Source organism: Schistocerca americana, chromosome 7, assembly GCF_021461395.2.
Source record: "Schistocerca americana isolate TAMUIC-IGC-003095 chromosome 7, iqSchAmer2.1, whole genome shotgun sequence".
In the NCBI taxonomy this organism is placed as follows: domain Eukaryota; kingdom Metazoa; phylum Arthropoda; class Insecta; order Orthoptera; family Acrididae; genus Schistocerca; species Schistocerca americana.
Genome location: NC_060125.1, coordinates 471,883,629 through 471,910,516, shown reverse-complemented (window position 1 = coordinate 471,910,516; position 26,888 = coordinate 471,883,629). Strand labels below are relative to the sequence as shown.

Here is a 26,888-nt window from a genome sequence, read left to right as displayed (position 1 = left end):
TTGATACAAGATAACTAAATAGAATAGTATGTCCCAGATAAACGCTTCTTTCCAAAGAAAACAAGCGTAAGCTGAATCAGATTATTGTGATTCAGTACGGTAATGAGGTCGACCCGACATTCATACAAATAATTTAGTGAGAATTCGTGTAATGCGACACATACAACCCAGATGTAAAAAATTAGTAAATACCTTGGGGAATCCAGGCTGATCAGGTAATACAGCCATTTGGTGTAAGTTTCGAATTGTTCACTCCAGCAATTGTGTACAAATTCTTCGCCTTTTAGGACTAGATGCTGCTGAATGATGATGCTCAGACTCATTGGACATAATAAAAAGCCATTTCATAGCTGAATAACATGCCTCCTCTTGAATGAAAGATTCAAGATTAGCCTTGTTTGAGATGGTGCAGTAGGCCACCTCTGAGGCCAGCAGATGTATCCTATTTTGAATAAACAGGTACCCCAGACTCGTGTATATTTTTAAAATATATTTGGATCCTTTTCCTGTCTTTCGTTCGTGATTTAGCCACTGATTGGAAGGGGCTGGTATGGCACTGTTCCAACCTTGTGAAGTTCCAATCATATTAATACAATGTATTTATGCAAGTACGAGATAATCACTTTTTTTAGGCTCCTTGAAAAAAATTATTTTTTAGCACATTCGGACTAATCGAAATTACACTCTTTTATTGATGTAAGATATTTATCTAAACAGTTAGTATTGATTGTTCACATTTTTATCTCCACAGCCTTTTCCATTGTCACAAATATTTGCCCGTTTCTTCTGAATATGTTGCTGTTGTGGTTCTGGTGGCACCTGAGAATGCAACTGTTTTTAAACTAGAATGGATTTTGCCTCTATACTGGTGTGAGACTTCCAAACATATCGTCTTTCTGCCCCTGTCTCATGGGCTGTGTAGAGCCAGCAGCTGACACACTCCCTTTCATTCACACCATGGTGAGCGTCAACAATTTAGATGCATGAAACACTTACGTACACCACTGGTCCCAATCGAGACTCCTAGCATATTCTGCATAAATGAATGCTATTGTTGGTTATTTGTCCAATTTGTCATTTAGATTCAGAGTGCAAATGGATTTAGGTAAACTGCAATTTAAATGTGGTATGTGTTCATAAAAAGCCAAAGTACACAGTACACTCTCACATGGCTGGCAACACGATGTAACTTCTGCCTGCTCGCTACTCCACTCTCTGCACACATCCAGTTTCACACCATAGCTGGTGTTATTGAGCGCCCCCCCCCCCCCCCCAATTGTGTTGTAGCACTGTGCTTGAGCAACAATACAATGTGGACAGCAATATTTTTCAGGGTGCAGGTCATATGTAACACGACAACCTAATACAGAAATAAAAGAGAAGCCGTGCTTCAGTCCAGTTCTCTCATTTTTGCTCATACCGCAATGTTTGTTGTACTATCTCAACATGTCTTTCCACAGTAATTTTTTCTTACAATTACAGTTGCATTCAGTTTAATGTGGTTTATTTCGTTTTTTTAGGCCTTTAATCTTGGATTAATTTTCGTTCTCCTTTCACCTGAATGTCATCATCTTGTTCTAAAGCTGATTAAAAGCCAATAACATTTTTCCCCATATTCTAATATGTGGATAGTGACCGAATTTTTCATTTGCAACCCATTTGGAAAATCTTCACAGTTTCTCAAAAACAAATAAAATATTGACTTGGGTTCAGAATGAAGGAGATTTTTGCCTTTGGATGTTATCTGTACTTTAAAAAGCTGTGTATACAGTACCTGTACATTTATGAGAAATTTTATTGCTACACCGTGTGATCAAAAATATCCAGACACTTGGCTGAAAATGACATACAAGTTCGTGGCGCTCTCAATCGGTAATACTGGAATTCAGTATGGTGTTGGCCCACTCTTAACCTTGATGACAGCTTACACACTCACAGGCATACATTCAATCAGGTGCTGGAAGGTTTCTAGTCGAATGGCAGCCCATTCTTCACAGAGTGTTGCACTGAGGAGAGGTATCGATGTCGGTCGGTGAGGCCTGCCATGAACTTGGCGTTGCAAAACATCCCAAAGGTGTTCTATAGGATTCAAGTCAAGACAATGTGCAAACCAGTCCTTTGCAGGGATGCTAATGTCATGCAACCACTCCGCCACAGGCCATGCATTATGAACAAGTGCTGGATCATGTTGAAAGATGGTTGCCATCCCCAAATTGCTCTTCAACACTGGGAAGCAAGGAGGTGCTTAAAGTGTCAATGTAGGCCTGTGCTGTGATAGTGCCATGCAAAACCAGGGGTGCAAGTCCCCTCCATGGAAAAACGCGACCACACCACAACACCGCCTTCAAATTTTTCTGTTGTCACTACACTAGGTGGCAGATGTCGTTCACCGGGCAATCTCCATACCCACATCCTGCCATTGGATAACCACATTGTGTACCGTGATTTGTTACTCAACACAACTGTTTTCCCACTGTTCAGTCGTCCAATGTTTACACTCTTACACCAAGTGAGGTGTCGTTTAGCACTTACTGGCATGATGTGTGGCTTATGAGCAGCCGCTTGACCTTGAAATCCAAGTTTTCTCACCTCCCACCTAACTGTCATAGTACTTCCAGTGGATCCTGATGCAGTTTGGAAACCCTGTGTGGTGGTCCGGATAGATGTCTGCCTATTACACATTAAGACCCTCTTTAACTGTCAGCGGTTTCTGTTAGTAAACAGACGAAGTTGGCCTGTATGCTTCCATGCTGTACGTGTCCCTTCACGTGTCCATTTCACTGTCACTTAGGAAAAAGTGGACCTAGGGATGTTTAGAAGTATGGAAATCTCATGTAGAGACGTATGACACAAGTGACATCCAATCACCTGACCACGTTCAAAGTCCCTGATTTCCGGGGAGGGCCCCATTCTGCTCTCTCACGATATCTAATGACCACCTGATGTCGCTGATATGGAGTACTTGGCAGTAGGTGGCAGCACAATGCACATAATACGAAAAACGTACATTTTTGGAAGTTTCCGGATATTTTTGATTGATTTCATAGTGTAAAATGTTAAAATACAACAGAAGTTCGTAAGTTCATAGAATTAATGGCATTTCCTCTGGTGTTTCGCGAAACTGACAATTTTTAAGCAGAGCAGTAGGTTGTTGTAGTTGTTAAAAACCATTCAATAGCCAAGATCACATGAATGGTTTTTAACAATTAAACAATCACTCTTCAGTTTTCTCAAAGTGAGAAAATTCTATTGGTGTATTCGCTAGTTCATAGTTTCCTGTGTAATGTTGAGACTATTCGAACATGAAGCGCTACCCTTCAGGATTGTTCAAAACAAATTCGTATGAAATATTAATAGTAAAATCTTCATCTGCACATTAAGACGACCCCTATATTAATCTATTAAACAGTGTAGAAACGTTGACATCAGCAGCAATTGCATAATCAGCGAATGTGGGATGACCTCATACTTTTCGAATGACAAATTTGGGAAAAAACCCTCTTCTTATAATAGGGTACCTACAGTACAGGAAAAATAATTTTAAAGTTACTGTCAGCTCCCCCAGTCCCTTCCCTTGGGGGGGGGGGGGGGGGGGGGGAAATATCCACGTACCCCTTTTCTCCGAGTCAAGTGTAATTGTGGGGTCAGAGTAACGTTATTTTTCAAAGTGTTCGTGCATTATGTATCAGAGATGGGATGTGGGAACCAAGTTGGTATTTGCCTAAATAGATGCGGGAAACCACCTAAACACTGCATCCAAGCTGGCTAGCACACTGGCCCACGTTCTTATTCTGTGAGATGGATTCAATTCTGGGCAAGTGTGACACCCTGTATCCTGGGTGAGTCTCCTGGACCATCTAATTTGGGGAGGGGGGGGGGGGGATGTTAACTCCTTTGCTCTGCTAATAAGTCATTGGAAGAAATTAAACTGCTCTCACAAAATGCTGTTCATTCTAGTGTCCTCAGTGCAGTGTGTTGGTTCAGCAATCTATTGAGACCAGATTGCTGGTAACTTCACTTCCATGTGCACATTTTGTAGGTATGATTACTAAGCATTGTGCTCCTCTGTAGTACCATCTTCGCGTTGCTGGTTCAGAATTTCCTCCACTGCTGGTTTAAGATTGTGCAGAACATGATACGTGTTCTGCACTTCGGTTGCGCATCCTTGCAGTCCAGTATTGGATAGGTCTCATTGCCAGAAATGGTCCATCAGGACTGGATTGTTGTACATAGTGAAACCATTTTCTGCTTCCCATCTTTCTGCAGGTGTGACACTTCAGCATGTTGTGAGAGTTTGTCGCCAGCTTCCTCATCTGTAGATCCCATAAATTAACCTCTTTTTCTCAACTCTCATTTGTTTAATAGATGCAAGGTGATCTTTCAGTTAATTCAGCTTCTGCAAGTTGCAGATGCTGGCAGGAATTACGGTACACCTATTTTGCTGTTGAGTGCATGACGTATTACCACGTATAAAGTACAGAATTTTTGTGTACACAGCTCATTGCTGTCCATGGGGAACAAAAACATATTGATCTCCACATTGTGCCTCATTGAGTCAACTATCCTGTGGTAGGAAGTCAGGAACTTAAGCCAAAACAAAGGCAGTGATATTGCTCCACATTTCTCTTGACTTAATGTAGCAACACATGGGTACTACTCTCATTACGAATGATTCGCTTCATTGGATAAACGAAAAAGAAATTAGACTTTTCTGAAGCAGCAAGTCTTCAAGAAGAGAGTTCACTCACATCATTACAGGGGAGGAAACAGAGAAACAACTGGCCTAAGTCCAACCTGCTGAAACAAAACAAACATAATCTTACTACATAAGAAGGGAAGTATTCACGATTTAAAGAACTACCGCACCATTAGCTTACTTTCTCTTATATATAAAGTGCTCACTAAAGTCCTGATAAATCGCATTAAAATGGTAGTGGAGATTCCACAGCACATAGAACAAACTGAATTCCGCAGGGGTTTCAGTACAATTGACCATATAAACGCACTGTGTGAGGTAATTAGTCGACCCAATGAGTATGAAATGCCGCTATGCATAGCCTTCATTGATTTCGAAAAAGCCTTTGATTCTGTCAGCCACACTGCAGTCATACAAGCACTGGCTGAGCTAGGAGTGGAAGCAAAATATTTAAACATATTGTGCAACGTTTATGACACGTCTGTAGCATGTATCAACATAGGAAAAACATGTGCAAATTTCCCATTGGAAAAGGGGTAAAGCAGGGCGATCTTATATCCCCAAAGTTACTTATAGCAGTTCTCGAGATGGCTATGTCCAAAATTATTTGGAACAACAGAGGGATAAGGATAAATCGTAAAAGGCTCACCAACCTGGGATTTGCCGATGATATAGTGGTGCTAGCTAACAGTAAGCTGGAAATGCAGTCCTATCAATGTCAGGAAGTTGGACTTAAAATGAAACACTCTAAAACTAAGGCTATGCATCATACGTGGGTAGCTGCATGACAAGTAACACTGAACGGCAACATCCTAAACAGTGTTACAGATTATGTTTATCTGGGGCATTTAATTTACACAAAAGGAGATTTGAGACCTGAAATTTTTCATTGAGTTAAACTGGGTTGTAGGGCTTATGGAAGGAATGCAACAGTTTTCAAATGTAGCATGCCAGTCTACTTAAAAAAGACAGTTTTTGATCAGTGCGTCCTACCGGTTTTAATGTACAGGTGTGAAACTTGGACTTTAAATGAATTTTTCAAAAGGAAACTTAGAACTGCTCAGAGACTGTGGAAAGGTCAATGTTTGGTCTCACTAAGAAAAATCGACAGAAAAGTGAAGACATATGAGCAATATCAGGAGTAAAAGATATTATAGAATGGGTTAAGACTCTAAAATGGCAGTGGGCAGGTCATATTACACGAACGAAGGATGGAAGAGGGACAAAATCAGTTTTAGAGTGGAGTCCCAGAGAAAAACAAAGACCACCAGGAAGACCACCTGATCGCTGGGCTAAGGAACTCAGGAAAGTTGCGAGCTTCAACTCACAGAAGACGGCAGTGGACAGACACACATGGCAACACCTCTTAAAATGTATTAAATAACTTAAAAAGGCTCATCTTGTGTAGATTGAATTAGCTGAAAAATAAATAAATAAATATGCTATATGCTTAAAAATAGTGAAAGCTTACAAATGTTTCAGCGACTGCATTCTTAGGAAAGAATCTGCAGTTGAAACTGCAGAAGAATTTGGTTATGACAATGCTGCTGAATGCTTTTGGAAAACTGCTTTGTCAGTAACATTGTAAAAGTTGACTTTTTGATATGGGACATAAAATAAAAAAGAAAGTAAAAAAATTAATGGCAAACTGTTTGTATTCTTCGTGTGTTAGTGAGAGCACTGTTCCAACAGATCTTAATCAACAACTGATTTAGATTTGCATAATAATGGATGACTTTTCTGTACACGTAGAGTTACTGGCATTACTTCAGTTTCTGAGAGAAACATGTTTGGATATTTTTAAATAAATTGCTAAGTGTATTGAGAAAACTGACAGTTTAAAAACAATACTCTGCAGTTTGTACTGATGTTGCACTAACTGTGGTCGCTAGTGAAAATGGCTTTGTTAGTCGGGAAAGACGAACTGTAACAAATTGTTTAACTTTTCATTGCATTACTCATCAGGAAATACTCTCTGTCAGGGAAAATTTTCAGAATGCTATCCGTGATGAAAGATCTAACATAAATTAAAAATATAATACGCAAAGGAAATAAATCACAGTTTGAACAATTTTTGAAGAAGTTGATGTAGAGTATGGAGACATATATTTCTTGTATCTGGAATTTATTGCTTGAATTCAGGGAAAGTTAACTTTTTCCATACTTACAAAATAACTCCTCAAGTTTAGAATAATGAGGTAAAATTGTGGACTACATAATTTGAAAATTAGCTGAAGGATAAACTTTGTATTAGTATTTAAAACTGATTTTGAATATCAACACTGTAAGGAAAGAGAGATTGCTACTTAACGTAAAGTCTACATCAGTAAGAGGGAGACACACACGGCATTCACACACGTAAGCAAGCACACATCATGAACACACAACTGCCAACTCCAGCACCTTGGGGCCCATGTCGCTTTACAGTAAGTAGCAGTCTGTCTTTTCTTACATTGTTAACTATTTAGTTTTAGTAGTTCATCTTACGATGTTAGATACGAGCCACAATGACTGACAGTGCTCTTGCATTGCCTGGTGTGGCTCTAATGACACAGTGTGAGTAGTTGGACAGGGAAGCACCTGACAAAAGGGAATGGCCCATAAGCTCACATTTTGCCATGCATTTTATAAGTGGTCTTACTACTAATATGGAATACTACACTTAAAAGGAAGTATGACATAAATGGTGATGAAAAGAAGCCCGTAGCAGATTAGACAGCTTATGTTTGTGTGTAAAAAGAACAACAGTAAAGATAAGTTGAAGGTGGCTGGTTTCATTTTGTGGGTCAGGGTAGCTGTGGATATTCTGTGTGGCAGTATTTGGGGATCAGCCCAATATTTCCCTAAACGAGCATAGTAAGCCAATTAAAAACCGCATTCAGGCTGGCCCATGTATTGGATGCCACTTCGGCGACTTCCGTGTCCCTATGCTATGCGTTACCCTGGTGGGGAAAGGGGAGCTGCAGATTAATACGGAATCCGAACCGCGTGTTGTTTCTGATGACTCCCCACATTATTGAGAGGTGAAGGCTAGATAAAGATGGATTGAAAATTTCTGTAGACTGATAGGAATTTTATTGTGGAGCCCCTTTGGTTTCTGGGCACATGCTTTACTGGCAGGCCGTCAGGACCAGCTGTGATGAGGTCATAAGTGATTGATGACATATTTGTTGTTTGTTATATTAATTTATCCACTTTACTGGTTGTTGAGCTCTGTGGCTGTAAATTATATTACTTTAATAAATACAGCAGACAACCAGTCGTTTACATGACCAAGTGGCTGATGGTTGTATTTTTTAAAATAAAGTTTATTATATTGTTGCACACAAAAATGGATAAAATTTATTATTCAAGGGGAAGATACGATTAATAATTGACATGTTCAAAGTGTGCAGGCTTCAACACGCTTGTAAATTGCTATTTTTGTACCCTAAGTAAATCTTTTCAGCAATTTTTACTGTGGTTTGTCAAATGATGAAATTCCAACATGATGATATTATTCTTGTTGCATAAAAAACTTCTTAAACTCTGGTGCAGAAAGTATGTAATATTTTTCTTTGAGGTCTACAGAATTTAGATCACACTGCTCTATTTCTTTTCTTTGTACTTGTGTATTGATTTACACCATTATTAGAAGTTACATTTATACTGTTTGTTTTTTTCACAAATTAGAAGTTCCCTTTCCAAAACAGTGGTTACTTCAACTCTTACATCAACCACCCATAGTGACCTCATTGCCACCCGGGGTGGCCGAGCAGTTCTATGTGCGTCAGTTTGGAACCATGCGACCGCTACGGTCGCAGGTTCAAATCCTGTCTCTGGCATGGGTGTGTAATGTCCTTAGGTTAGTTAGGTTTAAGTAGTTCTAAGTTCTAGGGGACTGTGACCTCAGATGTTAAGTCCCATAGTGCTCAGAGCCATTTGAACCATTTTTTTTACCCCATTAACAAATGCTTCTAAATTAGTGTGTGATTTGGAGGTAGCTCCTTCATAGTGATAGAAGAAAATGTACATGTTTAAACTCCACACATCTTCACAGTATATTATGGACTGAAGCTATGTGACACTGTTGATGTTACTTGTAATGTTGGTGGTGATCTATACACTGGATGTGTTTGTGATGCAAAACACCACCTATTACATTGACATTTGAGTTGTAATTTCACTTTCTGTGAGAAGAGCATTTGGTTTGTGAATTCCAGCAGATCTCAAAGAAAATGCACGTACATGACAAAAGGTTAACATGTTGTGCTTGATAGGCAGTTAAGTTACAACAAACAGCAAGAGAATGTTACAGTGAAGTGTCTACACCCTTCTACTTGTCTCCAGCCGATTGCTCTGTAATATCCTCAAGTCTCTACTTCAGTTCTCTGAAAATACCCAATAACATAAGATTGAGTTTCTTTAGGAACAATACATTGCCTGGGGAAACTCGGCAACAAATTTCATTTGAGTTATAACACCTAATAATCAAGCAGTACCATGTTCCTACCGCAACAAATTGTTTTGTGACTACAGAAGATTTGTAAATGACAATATGCAACTGACTGCAAATAGTCACTAATAGTATTAATTAATAAAACTAAAAATCTACTTCAATTGCTATTAATTTCTCATTCATTATACAACTGGGTTCAAAGCGTAGAGCTTTATCTTCGGGTACTACCAACTGCAAAGAAGAGGAGGAGCTGCTAGCATACAAGAACCAAAGGTGTGACATACCAAAGTGAAAGGTAAAGCTGTGGAAATGATGTACTCATGTAATTATGGAAACGTAAAGGTGTGCAGTTCGGGCCAGTCATGTCATGGGGTTTTGCACTCTCATGCAACAAATGTGTGGAACTGAAACAGAGGTGAACTCGATAATAAATAAATAACTGCACTTGTGCGTAAGACAGGCAACCAGAGCACAAAAGAGAAGTGACTAATGCAGTATGGTGAGGAAGTCAGCTGACCAAGGCAGCAGAAGTGACTGACATAGGAGCGAATGCGATGGGGAACTGAAATACATAGCTGTAACGGTGTTGGGAAATGGATCTGTCTTCTTATGTAGGTGTGGTTCACAAGATTGATACAAAATAGAACTACAAAGCTGAGAGTATAACAACATATAAATATGAGTGTTCAGCAAAAATGCAAAAATGTTACAGTGACTCATTATTTGGAAGAAATGCATATAAGTCACTGTGAATCAGTCCCTGCATTAATCCTGCTGTACCCGAATTACAGTGTTCTAATCCACTACATATGGGCTTGCTTTCTTTACTTGCTTTCTGTAGTCCTAGTTCATAGCCCCCTTCTTATTTCTTGCTTATTTGTTTTATGTCTGGTGCTATTTCTGTTGTGTATATCATTCTAATCTTGACTAAAGTTTGTACACTTGCACTTTGTTTTGACCCTTCATGACTTCTTATTCTGTCCCATTGACTTTTAGGCATCATGTATTTTCTTAAAGAAAGAGCCAAAATGAAGGCTTAAGTATAAAAAGCTGAGTCAGGATTAGAATGATACACACAACAGAAATAGCAGTGTACACAAGTCAAACAGCATGGTATATCCACAAAGCACTAGATGTAGTGAAATAGGTTAGAAATAAAAAGGGTCTATAAACTACGACTAAAGAAAGTGAGTAAAGAGACTAAGCTTACATATAGTGGATGAGAACAGTATAATTTGGATATGGTATGATTAAAACAACAACTGAGTTATATTCACTTCCAGGTATTTTTGCTGAACACTCATGTTTAAATGTTGCTATATTTATTCTGATATCTGTAGTTCTATTTTTTATTGGTCTTTTGAACCATATTCACGTAAGTGGATAGACCAGTCAGCTCATTTCCAGCTCTTTTACGGCTGTCTAATTTGGTTCCTCACCACAATGGCTTCTCCATCAGTTAATTGCACCGCTGTGGTTGCTGGTCTTATGCACGAGTGCAATTATTTATGTATTGGTTTATTACGGATTTTATTTTTGTTCAGATCGCTCCCTCTGTTAGCATCTTTGTTCCAGTTTCATGCATTTGTTTAACCTGTGTGTAACACCTCAAGACTGACTGGCCTCACCTACACACACTTCTGTTTCCATAATTATGTGAATACACCATTTTCTTATGTTAACACTCATTTTAGTTTGTCAAACTTGTAGTTCTTGTATGCTAGTATCTCCTCCTCCCATTTGCAGTTGGTGGCACCTGAAAATGAAGATTTAGGTTTCAAAACGAGTTGTGCACTAAATAAGAAATTACTGCAAATTATTTTATTTAACATGTTCTGCAGTTGCAGATGCTCTTCCAAAAAAATATTTTGTAACAATATTAAGCTGTTTTAGTTACCTGTTAAAAAGCTACTTACATGAATGAAAAGTTCCAGGGATTAGTTTTGTTACCTCTTTCTCTTTCAAGCTCATCATAATATATAAAAACGTCAAATTAGTTCTAACTTTTATGACTTCAGTTTTTCATTTAGAGAAGCTTGAAATGTTCAAAAATTTAAGGTGTTTTTTTTTTCTGAACTACTGGGATGAAATAACACTACGTAGGTATTGTGTCAAGTACACTTCCACATATACTTACACAGGGTGTCCATAAAAGTATGTCCCAGTTTCAGTGACATATAGTAACAGTTTCACTTAGACTATTTCAACAAATCATTCATGAGAATGAAGGGAAACTTCTGTAGATTTTCCTGCAAAAGTTAAAGCACCTTTAATTGTACAGCACACATCAAACCCAAAATCTAGTTCTCCCCTCACTTTGGTTAACAGGTCTAGACTAATGGAAGCAATAGCGTTTTCGTATGTGTGTCTCGGCTCTGACTCATTATTAGGTAGTGGCAGACTGTAGACATAATCTTTTACAAAGACCCAAAGGAAAAGTCACATGGCGTGACGTCCGGTGAACTTCAAGGCCAGTAGAAAAGAATTATTGTACTGACCATAATGACCAATCCAGCAGTCAGAGACTCTGGCATTCAACCACTCTCATACAAAAAGATGTGAATGGGGCCCAGTCCTGTTCCCAAACCAAGTTTTCAGCTTCACCTTCTAGTTGGGGAAAGAGCCATTCTTGCGACATACCCAGATAAGCCACCCTTGTTACGATAGATTCAGTGCAAAGATGTTGATGATCTGTACACTTATGTCAGAATATAGTGGCAGAAAAAGTTTAACTTTGGGGAATCTCTTTGATATTGCAGACGTTCATGAGGATATTCTAACTCCTGGATATGAACATTGTGTGTATTTACGTTTCCGCTTACATGTAAAGGTGCCACATCACGGAACACCACACAAAGTCATCTTCCGGCTAGAACATTTCACTTGCATTTGGCATTAATGCATTTACCAACTGTAACTAAGATGGGATGCGAGTGTAAAAGGTTTCCTAAAACCTTCTACATCGTTATCTTTGCCAACAGAAGTTAAGGACTTGCTTTGCAAACAGACTTCATGGTTGGTGTATATGCCCTAGGAAATCTAGGAAAAACCCTTAAATTTTTGTAATTTTGACTGGTAAGAACTAATACTTCAATAAAGAATTTTTCTTTAGCCAGCTACTGCAGAATATTACCGCAGCAATAAAACATAAATGAAAGAATAATGCCAAAATAAAACTTTAGTTGCAAAGATGATGTGCCATTTACAACAAAAATTTGTGCACACAGAAGTGTCTGCTGACAGCAGAATGTGTCAAAGTCTATGCCATACTTTGTAATAACAAACTACTTTGTATGCGGAACCTACGAGAAATAGCATAGGCCTCATTTCGATGAACATGTCGTGGGAAAATATTGTGAATGGTGGTTTGAGGATCATTACTTCTGAAGTAAATTTCCTTTTATGCAAGATTAATTACATTACTTTTGAGAATGTGCAATGAATTTCTTAAATCATGGGGTGTTAGACTATTATTCAAAACTTAACACAGAAGACCAGCCACTTACAAAATTTTTGGGCCTAGAATACCAGCCATTTATGCCATTATTTCAAATTTTACGGGCTCATTTGTTTTTGATATATCTTAAGAAGAGAAATTTGTTAACATCGAGTATAGATTTAAGTTTCAGGAGGTCGTTTCTGAAAGTATTTGTATGGAGTGTAGCCATGTATGGAAGTGAAACATGGACGATAAATAGTTTGGACAAGAAGAGAATAGAAGCATTCGAAATGTGGTTCTACAGAAGAATGCTGAAGATTAGATGGGTAGATCACATAACTAATGAGGAGGTATTGAATAGAATTGGGGGAGTAGAGGAGTTTGTGGCACAACTTGACGAGAGGAAGGGATCGGTTGGTAGGACATGTTCTGAGCCATCAAGGGATCACCAATTTAGCATTGGAGGGCAGCGTGGAGGGTAAAAATCGTAGAGGGAGACCAAGAGGTGAATACACTAAGCAGGTTCAGAAGGATGTAGGTTGCAGTAAGTACTGGGAGATGAAGCAGCTTGCGCAGGATAGAGCAGCATTGAGAGTTGCGTCAACCAAGTCTCAGGACTGAAGACCACTACAACAACAACGGGTAATATACACTAAAAAAGACTAGGCATCAAGGTTAGTTTTCCATATTTATTTTAGTTCTTTCACAATGACAAATTATGCAATAACAAATGTAAAAAGTATAATTATCCTTAAAAATGCAAAATGAGTTCTTTAGCAATTTCACGTACAGTTTGTTATGCTATGGAAAAGTCGTAGAAGTTGACATAAAATGTATTCAGCCAGCTAAGACATGAAATGTTCAGAGCACAGCAGTGAAATTTAATATTGTGCTTGTCATAAACATTCAACTACTGAGCTTTTAGGATCCTGTCCAACCGCAGCCTTGGAACAAAAAATTGTTTTGGCAAGCAATATTGTATGTGAAAGCTTAACTTTCCTTGCAGCTCTGCCGTATGTATATTAATTACATCTGTGTGTTCACACTATTTAACAGTGATGTTCCTATTGACTGACTTCATCATGTATCCTGTGCTCTAAACATTTGTTGTATTGGCTGATGAGATCAGGTGACTGAGCTATGCTTGGCCAACAAAATCACATTGTAGTCTCAGTTTCAGCCCTTCGGGAACTACTGTGCTGTATTCGGTGGAATGTGTGCTTGTTCTTTCATAATATGTAAATGTGCAGAGTGTGTGTCACCGTGCATCAAAAATCTTTCCTTTTTTTGTTTATAGTGTTGGGAAGTTCTGTGTCAGTGTTAAAAAACCCTTCACCATGCAAAGGATTGATAAGTTTTACAGTTGCAAGGGAAAGTATATGGTCACTTATTATTGAAAAATTGTACTTTCACGTGGTGGGATATAGTACATTTGCAACCAGAAAAAAGTGTATGTTCACCTGAGAAAAGTGTGTTTTTAGCCAGAAAATCCGGGAATTTGTTTTTCTTGTCCACATATACACCCTATTGTAGGACTACAAAGGTTAGATGCTCTGAAATAATCATCATCATCTTCATATACTTTTGATTGCCTATGATTTTTCCTTTACACACACATCCAGTCATTTTGGAACTGTCTATACCATTGGCAGATCTCAATTAAACTTCAAACAAAATGCATGTTGAACTGAAATTAAAGATTCACTCTTAGCAAACTGCAGAACACAAAATGCATTATGCACAGGTGTTGCAGTTTTACGTGTGTGGCACCGCAAGCGGAAAACAACAAAGCAGCACTTGTGCATGTGATGATGTAAAACAGGTTGAGTTAATCTTTTGTGACCTTGAACCAGGACTCTGCAATGCTTACAGTTGATACTTGTAAAATTTATAACTGGGATATGGACACCCTAGAATCCCATTGTATCTTGCTAAGAAATGTTCATGTCATAGTTATGGAATGGAGAGATTTGTTCTCTTAATGTGAGCATGAGTGTTTCTCGTGCCTTTCTAGCCATAGGAGAAGGGGGGACGGGGGCGGGTGGTGGAGGAGGAGGAAGAGGAGAAGGAAGAATCCACGAAATTCCTCTGTCATCTCTCTCCATCTTCCTTTCTTTTCCAACTGTAATCAAAGTTATTGGGCATTTAATTCCTTGTCCAGCTGCCAGCTGCTTTAAATCAGTATTCATTCTGCAATGGGGTGTGTACTGCACAGTTGGCAGAGCACTTGCCTGTTAAAGGCAAAGGTCCCATGTTGCGTGTCCCACTCCGGGACACACTTCTAATCTGCCAGGAAGTTTCAAATGTTGTTCTGTTCCCAAAATTTATTTTAAATGTTGAACTTATATGACCACAGGAAGGTCCATTTTGCTTGTTTAGAGAGAATATTAGTGGTTTGAGTCTGGGTATTTGATATGACATTTTTGTGTGTGCTGCTTGGAATAGGAAGGTATCCCATCCTTCCCTTCTGCTTAAGAAATTTCATCTAGTGGTGGATTTGAATAGGCTGGTTAGTGTGAAAGATTATGTTCGAATACTAGAATGATTGTGCCACAAGGAGGGAATGGTAAATATCATCAAATAAAAAAAATGTAAACTTTCAAACACTCTCCCTCCCGCCTGAAACATGAGAACAGCTAATTGATGACTTTTAAAAATTTCTTAAGTGTTTTATGTACTTTTGTTTAGTCTTTCATCAGAATTCTTCATATGTTGGCTTCATAGGAAGATGCAGGATAGTATTTGTTACTGGAAGTTAACGTCTAAAATGCATACTCAGTGGGCCATGTAGATTCTGATGCAGATAAGAGTTAGTCAGCGATTTTCTCCCCTCATCTGAAAATTATAATTGGATCTTCCAAGTGTAAATTTTCATTCAGTTTGGACAGAAGTATTGAAATTTGAGAAAGTAAAACTAAGCATGTATACCAGACAACTGCTTTCACCTTTTGTGGACACTAAACTTGTGTAATCATACAAAAAATTCTTTTAAAATTCATTTCATGTATAAGCCCCATTGTTTCCTGGTTTAACATTAATGTATGATATATTTCCAGAATGAGATTTTCACTCTGCAGCGGAGTGTGTGCTGATATGAAACTTCCTGGCAGATTAAAACTGTGTGCCCAACCGAGACTCGAACTCGGGACCTTTGCCTTTCGCGGGCAAGTGCTCTACCATCTGAGCTACCGAAGCACGACTCACGCCCGGTCCTCACAACTTCATATCAGCGCACACTCCGCTGCAGAGTGAAAATCTCATTCTGGAAACATCCCCTAGGCTGTGGCTAAGCCATGTCTCCGCAGTATCCTTTTTTTCAGGAGTGTTAGTTCTGCAAGGTTCGCAGAAGAGCTTCTGTAAAGTTTGGAAGGTAGGAGACGAGATACTGGCAGAAGTGAAGCTGTGAGGACCGGGCGTGAGTCATGCTTCGGTAGCTCAGATGGTAGAGCAATTGCCCGCGAAAGGCGAAGGTCCCGAGTTCGAGTCTCGGTCAGGCACACAGTTTTAATCTGCCAGGAAGTTTTGTGATATATTTGCTCTCTTACCACTGCAATTAGTCTTTCTGAGTTCTCTCTCATCTGAGTATTTGTCTTAAATGACTATTATGACTCCTCTTCTGTGATCCAAGTAATGTTTATACACTTTGTTGTACTGTATGGTTCTTGTTCATGTCTGTGCAGCAGCTGTTTACATATATTTTAATGTAATGTGTTTCCTTGCAACATAAACCTATGCAGAATTGTTAATTTTATGCATACCTCATTTCCTGAAAAATTTTGTTATTAGAACAGATTTGTAAAATGTTGAAAGTACAAAATAATCATAAACATTTCAGGTGCCACCCCCACCCCCCACAGTCTCTCTCTCTCTCTCTCTCTCTCTCTCTCTCTCTCTCTCTCTCAGTGTGTGTGTGTGTGTGTGTGTGTGTGTGTGTGTGTGTGTGTTTTAGTGTTGTTTTCCATACTATATTGTACTTCGTTCATTGGTTACAAGCGTCTCACAGTCCCATGTGCTTAATCATTTGCTTTTTGCTGTGGGAAGAATAATGCTGCCCTCACTTCAAATCCACTAGTCATTTTAGTATTCTGTCACTCTGGTTTCTCTGTTCCCTTAGGCTCTCTATATAAGTTATTTAAATAAATTGTGTGTGGGACACTAATCAATTTTTTGCGTGTGTGTTTAGTGTTATAGAGTGGTTCATAATTAGTTGAAATTACTTTGTTGTCTACACAGACACTATATTTATTGTGCAATGAGTCAGGACAAAATACTGGTTGTCTCTCTTATTAACTGAAAAGATGTAAGATAGAGTATCAAAACAATGACAGTAATGTGAACATCCAACTCCATTCGTAAGTAACACATACACCAGTTTTCCAGAGCCATTTTTCAAAATCATGTAATCCCATTCAGAACTTCGCATTGGTGATCGATATGTACAAAACTTTGGTGCCCAGTCTGTAGTAACAAACAATGAACTGTAAGAAATCCTGGATAAACAACACAAAGTAATCAAAATACACACTAGTGCGTTCACCTTAGTGTGGGTATTTTGACAGAAGAAATTTAAAATGCTAATGATTAGCTCCATTCGTGAAGACACTAAAGACAGTCATCAGGAAATATATTAGTTTCCCATTTATCCACCATATTTCTTTATTATAAATTATTTATTTAGCACATCTCTTGTAGCAGGAACTTGATCCAAAACAGTAAAAAATACTTTATGATAAACAGAGATAAAATTTTAATGGGAGGTCATACTTCTTATGCTAGATTTGAAAATAATAGCTGAAGAGGACTTCATTCCTTCTTTCATTCAGGTGTGTGCATTGGCCACAGATCAAATAAGGAAAATGATACAGTGCCAACAACAGGTGATTCACATATGCGAATGTGACGAAAGTGCGTATTAAGTAATGTTGTTTTTTTTGTGAAGTATTGATTGTTGTCAGCAAAACATAAAAACGGAAATTCTCAAAACTGAGATATTGGTGACCCTTTAATGATAAAGTTTTGTTAGAAGTTCCTATTTTGACGCAATTTGTTCAGTTCTTTTTTCTGGAGATCATTAAAGGTATTCGTTATTAATCCTAGTTACCATGTACTATGCCTAATTATGGAAGGTGTCAGTGAAGCATGTAGTTTGTAGCTTTTGACAAAGTCGTTCTGTAGCAGTGCGTCTTACCAGCGTTACTTATGCGTAAAATAGGGCAAATGATGATGCACATGTTAGTAATTACAAACATTATTGTAATAGTGTTATTCTTGACATCAGTGCACATCGGCTACGTTGTTATCCTAACAGTGTTGAAAAAATGTAGCACTGGCTAACAGAGTCCTAACAACAGGTGCTCCCCCTTTCCCGTCCCAAACGAGCGCGCGTCCGGAAATGAGCGACGTCGGTTGCCGACTGCCTACGGAAATTGAACGCAGTAAATCACAGCGGCGCGTCCGAGGTAACGATGTAAATTCGTGAGACCAACTGGGAATGGGAGAATCTTTAGGTGCAGCGATACCGAGGCAATGTGGGCGTCGCTGCCCATTCTGAGTCCGAAGGTGAATCAGCTGGTGTGTAGCTAAGACGAACCTGTTGCGCACATCCCGTTCTCTTGTTTTCTTCACTTGCGAGCCGCTGGGGCGGTGCAGTGGCGACATCTCTGGGTGCCTTGTCGAACTATTGCCAGCGTGCGTCACTGTTCAGCGTTCTGTGCAAGAGATGGCAGCTCTGTTCCGACTCAGTCCCGCGTGATCAAAACTTTGTACTACAGGAAATAATGTAGAAAAGTGTACTGTTCTTTTTTCTTTCTCATTTTGTAAAAGTTGTTATAACGCATGATATGTTTCATAAGTTTATCTACTTGTTGATAAAACAAACTGAAACAGTAGGCACATTCGATTCTCACCTATTAAACGTTTTGATGTAGCGTCGTGGTACGAAAATTAGCCCCGTCCTAGAAAAGTGAACCATAGCGTAGTTATACACTACGATGACGCTGAAGGCGCATATTGAATAAATGCAGCGACTAGTTGCTTTTTACGCCGTAGTGGCCCGATGAGTAACGTGATCTGCTTCTTGAGTATCATGGTAGCTGTCCAGATTTCCTCCTCGTAGCAGGCGGGTAGTAGCTGACGAGGTAAGTAATAACAGTGGCTGGTGGGGCGGTATCGGGAAGCATCACATCAGGAAAGAGCGACTACACCGATGCGCGGGGAAACAGCGAAATGGTGGTGCAGGAGCAAGTTAACTCCTGCTTAGAGGTCAAGCCCGCAGAACAGTACTTACTGCTAACCCGTTCATAGCCGTTTCAATAGATCTGTTGATACTATCCTTTGATCATAACTCCGGCCTTCTCTAGATACTTGCATACCCAACGGAAGAAATACGTGCATATGTACGTACGTATATAAGCTATTCATTTTAGGAAATAAATGATTTCTCTTAACATAAGGACGTGGGTAATTGTTTTTAAAGAACAGTAAATAGAACTGTTACCGTATTGTATCAGAACTGCATTTAAATATCATCAGAACTGTTACCAGTGAGCCAGTTACACTGAAGATGTTACTTGGACATTACTATTGACGTTTTTCGATCATATTTACGTAATCCTCCCCTTATACACCCCGGCCCATAGAGCTGAAATGTCATCCGGACAATCACCGACCAGCAGAGCAACACGGGTAACATGCGTCCTAAGTTTGGTTGAAACTGTTCATACTGTTCAGTCCGCACCCTAACCATGAAAGCCGTCGACAGTATTTTTTCAAATCACGTAAACCATATTGAGTATGAACCTTCAATTGAAATGGCTTTCATGATACACAATCAGCCATTTAACACGCAATGGTGGTTAAAGTAGTCGTCCTAGACTTTCCCACGCGTTACGATTTTGAGCTGTACGCGTCCGTGTCATTTCTGCTTGTTTTCTAATGTCATCTACTCACCTTCCGTCGGGTGTCGTGTCGATTTCTTCTTTGTCTTTGCAATGCAGCAAAGATCTTCCTCGGTCCAATCTGTCATCAGTTTGCTTGGCTGTATGCCTCACCAAACTACGTCTTAATTGGGCGTTCTTTGTATACGTGGAAGCTCTGCAGCACTGTTACAGAAAAATGTTCTCCCCTTGTGTATGTTTGATGGACCATTGGTTTGCTTTTCTGCAGCCCAGTAATTCCTAACATGAATCTTTTCATTGCTTTCTGAGCAGTTACCTGTTCATGAAAGGGTTTCCAAAGATAAGTGTGGCCATTATCACATTGGAAACGTTTTCACATGAACCACCTGAGTACAAATGTCAGCCCACCAGTGCACTGCCTTCTTATACGTTGTGTGCAGGATATTACCATGTGTGCGTATATCTATCCCGTGACTTGTCACCTCAGTATGTACTAAATAGGAATAATAATAATCAATAAAAACTTCTCAATTTATTATTTATTCCTAATTTCAATGTGCGGTATGGAATGGTGAGAATATTCGTATCAATGAATCAGGAGCATGAAATTTTAGGTGGTAGTCTAGTAATATACAGGGTGGTCCATTGATCGTGACCGGGCCAAGTATCTCACGAAATAAGCGTCAAACGAAAAAAACTACAAAGAACGAAACTTGTCTAGCTTGAAGGGGGAAACTAGATGGCGCCGCCATAGGTCAAACGCATATCAACTGCGCTTTTTAAATAGGAACCCCCATTTTTTATTACATATTCGTTTTGTACGCAAAGAAATATAAATGTTTTAGTTGGACCACTTTTTTCGCTTTGTGATAGATGGCGCTGTAATAGTCACAAACATATGGCTCACAATTTTAGACTAAAGGTTGGTAACAGGTAGGTTTTTTAAATTGAAATACAGAACGTAGGTACGTTTGAACATTTTATTTCGGTTGTTCCAATGTGATACATATACCTTTGTAAACTTATCATTTCTGAGAATGCATGCTATTACAGCGTGATATTCAATACCGCTTCAACCGCACGCGAGCTATCTGCCGGACATCCATCATGTTGGAAGTACATCGCCATTCTGTCATGCATTGAAACATCTTGTAGTAACATCGGTAGAACATTACGTAGAAATGAGCATACATTGCACCATTTAGATTGCCATCGATAAAATGGGGGCCAATTATCCTTCGTCCCATAATGCCGCACCATGCGCTAACCCGCCAAGGTCGCTAATGTTCCACTTGTCGCAGCCATTGTGGATTTTCCATTGTCCAAAAGTGCATATTATGCTGGTTTACGTTACTACTGATGGTGAATGACGCTTCGTCGCTAAATAGAACGCGTGCAAAAAATCTGTCATCGTCCCGTAATTTCTCTTGTGCCCAGTGGCAGAACTGTACACGACATTCAAAGTCGTCGCCATGGAATTCCTGGTGCATACAAATATGGTACGGGTGCATCGATGTTGATGTAGCATTCTCGACACCGGCGTTTTTGAGATTCCCGATTCTCGCGCAATTTGTCTACTACCGGTGTGCGGATTAGCAGCGACATCAGCTAAAACAGCTACTTGGGCAGCATCATTTTCTGCAAGTCGTGGTTGACGTTTCACATGTGGCTGAACATTTCCTGTTTCCTTAAATAACGGAACTATCCGGCGAACAGCCCGGACACTTGGATGATGTCGTCCAGGATACCGAGCAGCACACATAGCGCACGCCCGTTGGGCATTTTGATCACAATAGCCATACATCAACACGATATCGACCTTTTCCGCAATTGGTAAACGGTCCATTTTAACATGGGTAATGTATCACGAAGCAAATACCGTCCGCGCTGGCGGAATGTTACGTGATACCACGTACTTATATACGTTTGTGGCTATTACAGCGCCATCTATCAGAAAGCGAAAAAAGTGCTCCAACTAAAACATTCATATTTCTTTATGTACTGCACGAATGTGTAATAAAAATGGGGGTTCCTATTTAAAAAAAAAAAAAAGCAATTGATATCCATTTGACCTATGCCAGCGCCATCTAGCGGGCCAACCATAGCGCCATCTGGTTTTCCCCTTCAAGCTAGACGAGTTTCGTTCTTTGTAGTTTTCTTTTGCTGCTTATTTCGTGAGATACTTGGCCCGGTCACTATCAATGGACCACCCTGTAGACTATTTACCAGTGTTACTTACGGGCTAAAGGAAGACGCGACCCCCGTATCTTGTACTACCCGCACGACAGGAAAAGTAGCAGCAGCAGCTTGTGGGCGTGTCAGCCGGCCTGAACTCTAACAATGAGATGGCTGTTGCTCGGAACTAAGACTTCGCTACTCACGTGCATGCACAAAAGGATGTTACGGCGCACGTTGCCTCTCTGACAGCTGACGTCTCGCGGTGTGACTGCGGCACGGGAGAAGTGCAGAGATGCTGGCGTCCAGTTTGGCGGGCGGCAGCTGCCCATGTGGCCTTCTGGCGCAGGTGTCGCACCCGCAGCTGCCGGCAGCCACCTGGCGCCGCCTTTGCTCCTTTGCCGCTAATAGCGGCGGAGACAAAGAGCCTGCAGCGGCCACCGTGCGCGGTTCTCCTGTAATCACCAGCCTCGAGCCCGATCGCAAACCCTTATTAGCGTTTGTAGTTGGACACAAGTCGGCGGTCACCTTTCGGAAAAAAGGTTCAGACATGTCTGTTCCTGGCGAGAGCGTAGTGTCAAGCTGCTGTTTATGGCTGAATCTTCCAAACTTGTACAACAGCCAATACGCCATACACCGCTGCTTCGGCTCATCAGTCGCAGTGGCTGGCAGGTGAAGCGCCAGTCTAGGCAGCGTATGAACAGATTATTTATTTCAAGTTCCTGCTACCAGTCACTTTTTTATTTTACGCTTAATCTAACATAATGCAACGCGTTTCGAACATGTTCTGTTTATCTTCAGGCGTTTATACATACATACATACATACATACATATAGAGAAATGTTACCTAAAAATAAACAGTCTTAAACTAGATTAATCTAGAACTCTTTCCCCATTGTTTTTTACTGTAGCTGCTGGTGTGGTATTTGGGGGGAAGGAGGGGGGCAGTGTATGGCTAGAAATCGAAATCAGTGGTGTCGTCTGCTGGTGGCGGAGCTGTTGATTGACATTATATAACATCGAAGCAATTTGTGCAGTGAATTACGTTGGCAATCAGTGCCAAAATATAATGTGCAATTGTGTAATGTCAATCAGCAGCTCCGCCATTACACCAGTGATGCAAGTGAAGCAGCAAGATGATGAAATTGCTGTGATATACATAGTCAACCACAAGGAAGAAAACCAGCAGACGACACCACTGATTTCGATTTCTAGCCATCAACTGCCCCCCTCCTTCCCCCCAAATACCACACCAGCAGCTATAGTAAAAAACGATGTATGTATGTATAAACGCCTGAAGATCAACAGAACACGTTCGAAACGCGTTGCATTATGTTAGATTAAGCATAAAATAAGTGACTGGTAGCAGAAACTTGAAATAGTTATCCCACACAGTCACGGTGGACAAACATAGCCATTATGGCTGAAAATAAATATGACCAGATCTTTTCATTGGTCGAGAGATCTGGAAAACTTGTTTGCCAGGCAACAGTCGAACATCCTGTGGGGGTAGGTCAGAATAGCAAGGACAACATGCGATCCTGCGTTGCCCTTTTGAAGATAACATCACGGAGACTTCGAAGATACGACAGTGCCACCGGACTCAATATGTCAGAAACGGAACGCTTTATTTCAAGATTACTTGCTCTGCGAACCAGAGGTCAGTGTCGTGTAACCATCATGCTAGACGCTGGGAATGTGTGGGGGTGATGAATGTCATCTCGGAAGGTTCGTTCTCCTAGTAATCTTCACACGCGATATGTATTTGATTCTGTGCACAGAACTGGAACTAGTCTGAACAAGCGACGTTGTGCCAATCTTCAGTTCACTGACATCATCCCTGTCGGCCAGAGGCGTATAACTACCGTAGACTGTCACAAGTAAGCGTAGGCCATGGTAGTTTACTTGTAGCCTTGATCAGTTGTGTAGGCTATAGTAGTTCACTTAGTAGACTAGGTGTATTTCTTACCACATTTAGATCAATTTGTTCACGGGTGCGATCAGTGTCTTACTAGATTCACCACGAAGGAAAGAAGTGGACCATATAGAAACGGAGTGAGAGCGTATAAGGGCTGTGTAGTGTACGGAAAATTTTTGTTGTACTTAGTTGTCCTCCTGTCTGATACTTAAAAATATACACTATTTATAGCAAAATTGAAATTGTTAATGTTTGCGGGCAGGGTAAGCAGTAGGCAGCGTCTGTTTGCCGATGACGCTGCGGTGCATGGGAAGGTGTCGTCGTTGAATGGTTTTGGGGTGATACAAGATGACATAGACAAAATTTCTGGTTGGTAACTCTAAATGTAGAAAAATGTGAGTTAATGCAGATTAGTAGGAAAAACAAATCCATAATACTCGAATACAGTGTTTGTAGTGTGCTGCTGAACACAGTCAGGTGTAACGTTGCAAAGCAGTATGAAACTGAATGAGCCTGTAGGGACTGTGGAAGGGAAGGCGAATGGTAGATGTAAGTCAGGTTTTATTCGAAAATTGTCGATTTTTAACCCGAAAGAGAGGAACGTTATAGTAAATACAAAAATAATACAGATTTATCGTATTGTGGTGCAAAACGCAATTTCCTCAAAAAAAGGCAAAATGTGAAAAACAAACAAAAAAACGCAAGACCAAAACATATCAAATACTGCTTCAATACTTCGTTGGCCTTACGTAAAAAACATGTTTCTGTTATTCATAAAGAACTTTCGCTCTTATCAATAATAAGAAGAAACTCTTGCCCTTGATCATGATATGATGATGAACGTTCTATTGAGTACAAAAGAACGATAATAATTATACCGATTTCTTATGTTTCTGCATGTAAACTGTACTTCCATCAAAAGTAAAAGCTTTGATTACGTAAGATCAAATTGTGGAATGCAAATATTTTGTTACGATATAAAATACACAGTGTGATAACGATGAACGACATGCTGCTACGTACGTGAAAAACAAAGTAGTAGTCGGTTCCCACTTTCTCTCATACATATTCATTTTTCTTTCCCTACCAATGCTATCAACACCGCCGGTAATACTACCACTAAGTACGTTATTGATGTACTGCACTAAAACTACCGAACCGTAGCAACTCTACTGTCGGCGCACCCCGACAACGGTAGCCGAAACAGTGGTCGCCGTGCTGACAGCCGTGACGTCGTCCCACTGTCCGTGCCCATGATTGTCTTGTCGCCTGTTTCCTGACTCCTACGCAGCCAGTGAACAGTATGTCTGCCTTCTCGGGCGCTAGTCGTGTGGGTCCGTTGGATCCTGAATGGCGTTGAGTGTGGCCCTCTATTCCGTAACCGTATAACAGTCCCTGCATCCCGACCAACGCCAGCAGCAGCATCGCAAAACCAAAAATTGCAGTCTCGACTGGTCAGTCTTCCCGCTGTAGATGTGCTGGTGAGACAGTTCTCCTCCTTACACGACACTTCCCCCATATTCTCACAAGCAACTAACATTCAAATGCGATTTCTGAATCGGAGCCCCGCTGCCTTATATTGCCTTATATCCAGGTAGTTATAACTGAAGCGCAGCTACTCATGGTGGTCCAGTGTAGGCGGTAATTATCGCTTGGCAGCGAAACTTCGTAGAAATGCTAGCGCGGAACCCATTTACTCTGGAAAAACTTAGTTTCAGTTTGGGCACCAGATGCGACTCTGATGTTAATATCTTCGCTATCTATGGTGCCCATATTGAAAAAGTTGTGTAAGCGATTGTTGATAAGAAAATCACCGTTATGCCTTTACTTGTTTGACCTTTTCTACGCACGCCCCGTTCCTAATCCATTACAAATAGGAACATTTCTATACGCCTTTCCTGCATTCACCAGGCCAGATTTGCATCTGGTGTGCGTAGTTGGATTTTATTCGGTTCCGCATTAACGCATTGAACTCTACCTTGTTTCGCTGCCTTATCATAACAACAGCCCACACTGTATCTCTGTGGGTAGATGCACTATAATTGTAAGCACGCTGTGTAAAGTATACCTAGTGTGTAGTACACTCCGTGCCAATTCGACGTTTGTTCAATGACACCTGCACGGTGTTGCAATTTCAATTGCTAGCTAGATATTTCAAAGGGGGCGACCTCTGATTACTGCGGACAGTTGTTTTCCATCGGTTACTGTACAGGAGAGTCAACGCAAGGAGCCGAACCGAGGATTCTCCTACCAGCGAAACCTTAAAAATTTCTGAACATTATTGGTCCTAACTTGATATGTTCACTCCAGCAGATCGCAGTGGAGAAACTCTGTTTTAGCGCTGTAGCGTCCATACCTGAGATTTGCTACTTTCTATAATCCATCGACTGTCCCTTTTCCTCCGTAGAAAACGACAATTGTATTTGCACAATATGATCCAGTGGTGTAGTATTTGGAATTGGAAAATAAAAATTAACCAGGCCAGATATTAAGCCATATTCGGTGGTTGGACGAAACTATGGGAGCACCGTGTGACGTGTGATGCATCCGTGAACGTAAATGCAGATGCTAGTAAAGTCTGTAGATGGGGGTGTTGGGCTTGACCACGAACGGTACATGTGCAGTGTCCTCAATATGTTACAAGTGTTAGTTGTGGCCAGTACAGTGTTCTGTGTAGTTGTGACTTCGAACGTTGGCAGACCGTTTTGTATTCGTGTTGTGGGTGCTTCCGTAACTAAGGCAGCCGAAGTGTTTGATGTTTCAAGAGGCCAGAATCTAAGATTTATACCGCATGGAGGAAAAGTGGAGAAACACCATACGCTAAATCACAACGCGGACCAAAGTGTTCGGTGAATGGTTGTGATTAACAGTCACTGAAGAGGGCTGTGACGAAAAATAAGAGGTTAACATCTTCAGAAGTCACTCCAAAACTGAATGTCGCACTCGCGAATCGTGTTAGCACGAAGGGAGCTCCAGGGGCACGGAATTGCAGGAAGAACGGGAATTTCAAAACTACTCTCGAAATGCAAATGCTCATAACTGGAAAACGTGGCATCCAAGCCGTAAAACGTGGACTGTGGAGCAGTGGAAAAAAATCTTTTGGGCCTATAAATGTATCACACAGTTACTGATCTCTGGCAGAGTATGCGTCCATAGAGTGAAACATGGCGGGGTTAACTGATTCAGTATTCCATGGGCACCAACGCTACCTTGCAAGGTCGCATTACTGTCGACGATTACGAGAGTACTTTGGCTGACCAGGTCCATCCCCTGGTACAGCATTCGTTCTCCAGTGGTGATGCTGTGCTCCAAGGCGACAGGGCCG

The 26,888-nt window shown here is 40.4% G+C and overlaps 1 protein-coding gene across 1 annotated transcript in view; it reads left to right on the top strand.

The window, feature by feature from the left end:
* Positions 1–26,888, top strand: part of LOC124623024 (AF4/FMR2 family member lilli) — a 411,438-nt gene that overhangs the window by 236,692 nt on the left and 147,858 nt on the right. The gene's annotated exons all lie outside the window — the stretch shown is intronic.